Source organism: Oratosquilla oratoria, chromosome 22, assembly GCF_046742065.1.
Source record: "Oratosquilla oratoria isolate Oo_2021 chromosome 22, ASM4674206v1, whole genome shotgun sequence".
NCBI lineage: Eukaryota > Metazoa > Arthropoda > Malacostraca > Stomatopoda > Squillidae > Oratosquilla > Oratosquilla oratoria.
In genome coordinates this window covers 42290395-42297894 of record NC_134798.1, presented here as the reverse complement: position 1 = coordinate 42297894, position 7500 = coordinate 42290395, and positions in this window count along the sequence as shown.

Genomic DNA, 7500 nt, shown 5'->3' with positions numbered 1-7500 from the left:
TTACTTATTGGTGTCTTATATTCCATTTTGTCCACTATTTCTGGTTATGTGATTATTAGGTCCAGTCTCGATGGTTCTTCCTCATTTCTATACATAGTATTATCTTGAATCCATTACGTCATTGTGTGTTCTATAATCATATCAAGTAGTACATTTCCCCATGAGTCGTCTCCACCCTTCACTGACATCTCTTCCCAGCAGATTTCTTTACAGTTAAAGTCACCCATTATAACCATTCTTCCTTCATCTTCCATTGTCTTATTTAGTGTTATCCTTGTGTCTTCTAACATACTTTAGTGTTCTCTCTCTTCCCACGAGGCCGTTTTAGGAGGCACATAATTTACTACAAACTTCCTGCTCTTCCCATCCCCGTCCTCCACTTCCATCATAATCATCTCTATTCTATTCTTTCCATATGTGACATTCCTCACATTTATATCCTTCTTAGTCAGGAACATAACTCCACCACTTTGTTTTAGCTCTCTGTTTCTAATCCAACAATTATATGCACCATGTCCTACACTGTTGGGTGGTAGTGGACCTTTCAATTTTGTCTCTACAATTCCCATTATGTCCGGTTCTTTTTCTTTCAGATAATCATTCAGTTCGTTCAAGCCTATTATTAAGCCATCTATATTTGAGTAAGACACTTATAATTTTCTGCTACTTCCATTGTGTTTTCCGTTTTTCCTCTGTTTTTCTCTGCTATGAACCATTGCCTCACTTTCATATTCACTACTCTCCAATAGAATTTCTCTTTTTCTGACTCTGTTCTTTTCTCGTTTTTCCCTTAGCTTCTAGTCTTTTTGTTTTCTCATCCTCTCTTTCCTCTTTATTCATTTGTTTTTTTATCCATACCTTTTTATATTGCTCACTGTCTGCTAGTTTCCTTGTTTTTGCTAAGATGTTCTCTGCTGTCGTTTGTGACCTGAATTTAACCTTAATTGGTCTGGTCTTATCTGTATTGTATTTCCCGAGGATATACATTTCTTCTGTTTGTTTCCATATTTCTGGTTCATCTTCTTGAACTACTTCTAATATATCATTTACTTTTTCCTTTTCCTCCTTTATTCATGTAGTCCTATTTAGATTATACTTCTCTTCCATCCCTAATGTAATTATACATTTCTTTTTATCTGCTAAGTCTCTTACTATATTCTCCTTCTCCCTCATCACTTTAATAACTGTGTCTTTCGTTTGTTCTTTCATTTGCTGTTCCATTATACCTCTAAATTTAATTTTATTGTTCTCTTGTACTTTTTTCCAACCACTTGCCTCTTTTGCTATGTACTCTTTATTCTCTTTATTACTCCTCTTCAATTCCTCATTCTCTTCCTTTACTTCTCTTAACTGTCTTTTTAATTCTACTATTTCTTTATTTAGGTCTTGATTCTCTTTTTTTAGTTCTTCCAGCTTATCAACTCTTTGAGCAATTGACTTTATTTGGTTAAACTTAGCTTCCCAATTTTCATTAGTTTCTTTTAGTTTCTCCTCTAAATTTACTAGTCGGGGGAGGTTGTCATTTCCTCCCTCATTAAATCCATGGAAATAGTTATCTTCACCTTCCATTGCGCTGCTCTTATCTATATTTCTAATTTTTACATTTTTACTAATCACATCAACTTCATTATCGTCAGGCCGTCTCTTGTTTACATACCGTCTGAGTGGTTCCTGGGCCCTATCTTCCCCTTCCTCATTTCCTTCCATTTTCCTCAGTAATCCCTCCCCTTCTCCTTTTTCTTCACCTTCCCACTACACCACGAGCTTTCCCCTTCCCTATTAATACAACACAGGTACTTCCTTGTCGTTGTGATCTTCGAAACTTGTAGAAATCACCGGAGTCCAGACTTCGCTGCCACTCCGACCGACGTGTGTGTGTGTGTGTGTGTGTGTGTGTGTGTGTGTGTGTGTGTGTGTGTGTGTGTGTGTGTGTGTGTGTGTGTGTGTGTGTGTGTGTGTGTGTGTGTGTGTGTGTGTGTGTGTGTGTGTTTGCTTGTGTGTGTGTAAGTATAATACAATAGTTGTCAACCAGTCCTCCATCATCCTCATAACTATTATCATAGTCATTATCATCACCACAATCATCATCACCATCCTCCTGCTCCTCCTCCTTATCATCATCACTACTACCACCACCACCTACACCACCACCACCACCACCACCACCACCACCACCACCACCACCACCACCACCACCACCACCACCACCACCACCACCACCACTACCACCACCACCATCATCATCATCATCATCATCATCATCATCATCATCATCATCATCATCATCATCATCATCATCATCATCATCATCATCATCATCATCATATCATCATCGTCATCATCATCATCATCATCATCATCATAATCTTCATCATCATCATCATCATCATCATCATCATCATCATCATCATCATCATCATCATCATCATCATCATCATCATCGTCGCCGTCGTCGTCGTCATCATCATCGCCATCACTATCACCATCACCACCACCATGATGATGATCATCATCATCATCATTCTAATCATCATAGTTATCATGGTCATCGTAATCTTCAAAATCATCATAATCAGTGATCATAACCAACATAATCAATCATCATAATCTAAAATCATTATAATCATCGCAGTCATCATAATCTTCAGGCGTCATAATCACAATAATAATCATAATAATCATTATAGTCATTATAATTATCATAATCTAACATCATTATAATCATCACAGTAATCATAATCACAGTCATAATAAACATAGTCATCATTATCGTTGTCATTATTGTAATATTTGTCATCATCATCATCATCATCATCATCATCATCATCATCATCATCATCGTCATCCTCTTCATCATAATTGTCATCATTATAATAATCACCACGTAAGCTGTCATAATAGGATCATTATCATCATCATCATCATCATCATCATAGTCATCCTCTTCATTATAAATGTCATCATTATAATAATCACCACCTAAGCTGTCATAATAGGATCATCATCATCATCATCATCATCATCATCATCATCATCATCATCATCATCATCATCATCATCATCATCATCATCATCATCATCATCATCATCATCATCATCATCATCATCATCATCATCATCATCATCACCACCACCACCACCACCACCACCACCACCACCATCAATGACTGAAAGGCAGACGAAGACCAGAGCAAATGACCTGACGCAACAACAGACGCCTCTGTTCGGTCAGTCGAGGGTCCACTTCGGTCTTCTATATATTTTTGGTTAATAAAACAACAAAATTATTTCTTTCATTTAATCCTGAGCCTTTCCCTCTAAACCACGTCCATTACATGTACAACACACATGGTCACAAGATCGTGACTAAAACAGCCACCATCTTCTTTTGGAACCAAAAGACCTTTTTATCTATTCGTCTCATGACAAAAGTAATTCACATATAATGTATACCATATAATGTATATATATATATGTATGTATATATATATGTATAGTAGTGGTGGGACGATACTAAAATCTTTAACTATTCAGATACAAGTTCCGATACTACTCTAAAACTTTCGATTCCGCTAAAGGATTAATAAATGTAATTTGTTCATAAAGTATCCGTCTCCCATTACAAGTATCGGAATGGGAATCGTATCGGAATCGGTTTAAAGCAGTATCGGAACTGGAATCGGAATCATAAAACTCTTTGGTATCGTCCCATGACTAATATATAGCAACCAATAATAATAAAAAAAATCCTCAGGTGATTTATTTAAATGTATAAATGTCAGGGGTCAGCTGAGTGAGCTCTATGTAGAAACTAGTCGATGTAATTATTAACTGGTGAACAATTTGTCCCAGAGGTCGTGAACTGACGTCACGAGTTCATGACGTCACGACTTTATGACGTCATGACTTAATGACGTCACCGTTCATGACGTCAATATTTCATGACGTCACAACTTCATGACGTCATTACTTCAGGATGTCATACGAACAAGAGACTTACGAAAGACTCCCCCCGTTTACTTGGATATCGTTATAATCTACGTCACTGCTAGACATGGAACGTGTTGCAACAACAAAACTACATTTCTTTATTGTCGTTCAGGAACTCTTAGAGTACCGAGATTTTTGATATCTCGAGATATTTCTTGCTATCCCTAACATTTCTTAATTCTGTATAAATCTCCCACATTTCTCTTACCTCCTCCTTCCTTTCTAGTTTCCTCCTCATCTCCTTTGTCACTTCGTCTATCTACCTAAGTACCTCGTGCAGGCATACTTAGAAATCGATAAAAATCTAGAGCATTTATATGAAGTTGGTGAGATGAACATGAGCAGACAGCTCCGCCCCCTTTTGATGACGTAACATCCAAAACCGACCGCGATTGGTTCTTGCAGTTTCTCTAGCCAATGACAATAGCTCTTCGGGAATACGTCACCATGGTGGGTGGAGTCGAAGACAAGATGAAGGTAGATGAAGAAGATGAAAGGTCAGATAACTCTGACAGTCGTCCCCGGATTCGAACCGAGGCTTGCGAGAACGCAAAGCCGACGCTCTACCAACTGAGCTATCGGGTAGAGCGTCGGCTTTGCGTTCTCGTAAGCCTTGGTTCGAATCCAGGGACGACTGTCGGAATTATTTGATTGACTACACCATCACTGGTGGTTCTAATCAAGATGAAAGGTGAAAATGTAGATGATGACGCCGAAAGCATAATACGCTGTCGCCAGGTGAGGAAGGTGAACAACTAGGCGACATCACCCATACCCTAAGGCATGCACACAGTCGAACAAATAAACACACAGGACAAACAAATACATACAGACATACACAGACACAGACATACATGTATATTCCCGTGGCCACAGTACTAAGACACACTTTATATATTTTGTTATGGCAGACGCCAGGCGATTTCATTCAGGTGAATTGTAGGTCTTGGAAAACCACGTTCTTAACGAGACTTGTCTCTGAACTGAATAGAATTGTCTGATCTTATACACAACAGAATCTATACAATGCGACACTGTATTAGTATGATTAAGACACACGTACACACACACACACACACACACACACACACACACACACACACACACACACACACACACACACACACACACACACACACACACACACACACACATATTCTCTCTTTCCTTTTCTCATCCGGGAGGGTAATAGCCGTCGATCACAATTTCAGCACATGATCCAAGATCATGGAGAATTATCCTAAAATACAAATTAAATGAGTCGTGCAATATCGCCTTATCAAGTGGATGACAATGCATGACGATAATAGAGACGGAGTTAGCTGGAATGTATATATTTTTTTCAGGAATATGAATAAATGATAAGATATGCATAAGTTGAAGAAAGTTAAATACAATATGAGATAAGATGTTATGGACGTAAGTGAAAAATATAAACAAAAATGTGAGTTATTGGCCATATTTAGCACATAAAAACAATAGAAAAACGTGAACGCAACACAAAAATAAAGAAATAGTTTCTTGTTGGTGGTATTGTTTGAAATTGGACTTTCTGTGGATTTCTAGAACTCCAGCTATTGGCAGAACTATTAGCGGTCCTAGAAACTGACGTAGACAAAATGAGGTACACATTCATTCATAAGAAAATACTCTATTATTTACTTTGCATGAGTTGCCATGTATCATTATTGAATAAATCTCCAATTACTGAAGAACGCAAGTTACTGACTGTCCTGGAGACGGATGTAAACAAAAGGTACTCATTCATTCAAAAAGAATACTATTCTTTACTCCACATGGGTTGCCAGGTACCACTATTAAACGAATCTCTAATTACTGGTACTCCTGGAGACGGATGTAAACAAAAGAGGGTACTCATTCATTCATAAAAAATCACATTCATTCATAAAAAAATACAATTGTTTACTCTACCACGATTTACACTTCAGGCTTACCAACCAAACAGACTTGTCACGGACACAAGGAATACACAGGCACAGAAACCAGACAGACTCGCCAACCACACGCCTACAGACACAAAACCACAACAGATACACAGACACAGACAGAAACATTAAGGCAACGATCTTCGGTCTGTTTGTGACTTAGGTAAGACTACAGACACTATTTTCTTTTATTTCATGATCAGTATTAGTCTGGTAAAGGTCAGTACCTAAAGTACCAGTAGGTCAGTGTAAGCAACAGTAGGAGAGGTACAGGGTACCGCGTGTACCAAAAGTTTGAACACAAAGACGAAGAGGTACCTACACTACAGGACTTGATAAAAAAAAATTCGACCCTTGAAAGAAGTCAATTGTGGGCATTGGTGTATTTATTGTATCTATTGTATTCTCACTTACAAAAGTGTTTTTTTTTTTACACTGGCAGACATGCTGGAAAAGGATTTTGTTGTATTTCTGCCTGATTTAGTTCTTGTCCTTAACATGACTTTAAAGCTACAATACTTAAGTTAGCAAATTTCATGGTTTTCTTTTGCAGCTAAAACCGGCAGTTTTTGTGAAACGTTTTCAGCAACGTTTTCAGCAACGTTCCCAGCAACGTTTCTAGCAAGGTTTCCAACGTTTTAAGTAACGCTCCCAGCAACGTTTCTAGCAAAGTTTCCAATGTTTTCAGCAACGTTCTCAGCAACGTTCCTAACAAAATTTCCAACGTTTTCAGCAACATTCCCATCAACGTTTCTAGCAACATTTAGAACATTTTCAGCAACTTTCCCAGCAACATTCCCAGCAACGTTCCTAGCAACGTTTCCCTTGATATGACCGCACACATGCAGGAGTGACAGACATCACATAATCTAATTACGCCTTCTGGTGACACATTATCTGTTACATGAAGATATTAGCTTTGACTCAGTATCATTGGCGAAGAACCAAGGTACAACAACTAGGCACAATCAATCTATAAGGTTCATTCCCTTCTCTAAGATTCATAGACACGAGGATCTAGAAGAAACCGTGTCATCTAGAACTCACAAACCTAGTCTTCCAGATTCAGTCGTTTCCAGTGAAAAAGTCACTTGAGACTGTACGATGAGTCACTCTTCCCTCACACGAATAAGATTAAATATACAAAGTTCTCTGCACATCTTGGAAAGATATGCATACAGGAGACACAGGTATGGAGGCGTCCTATGTTCCCGTCATATAAAGTGACTCTTAAATGCATTTTAGTATTTCGACAAGTTTGAGAGCACGGTGGGGTGTTCTAGTAGTCTAGACGTACAAATGTTATGACTAAGTGTATATGTATGTATATATCTATATACATATATACACACAAAAACAACCGGTTGTATAATGGGGGTGGCCTAACCTACATATGATAGAAATAATAGAACGCAAACACACACATACACATGTGTACACACACACACACACACACACACACACACACACACACACACACACACACACACACACACACACACACACACACACACACACACACACACACACACACACACACACACACACACACACACACATACTA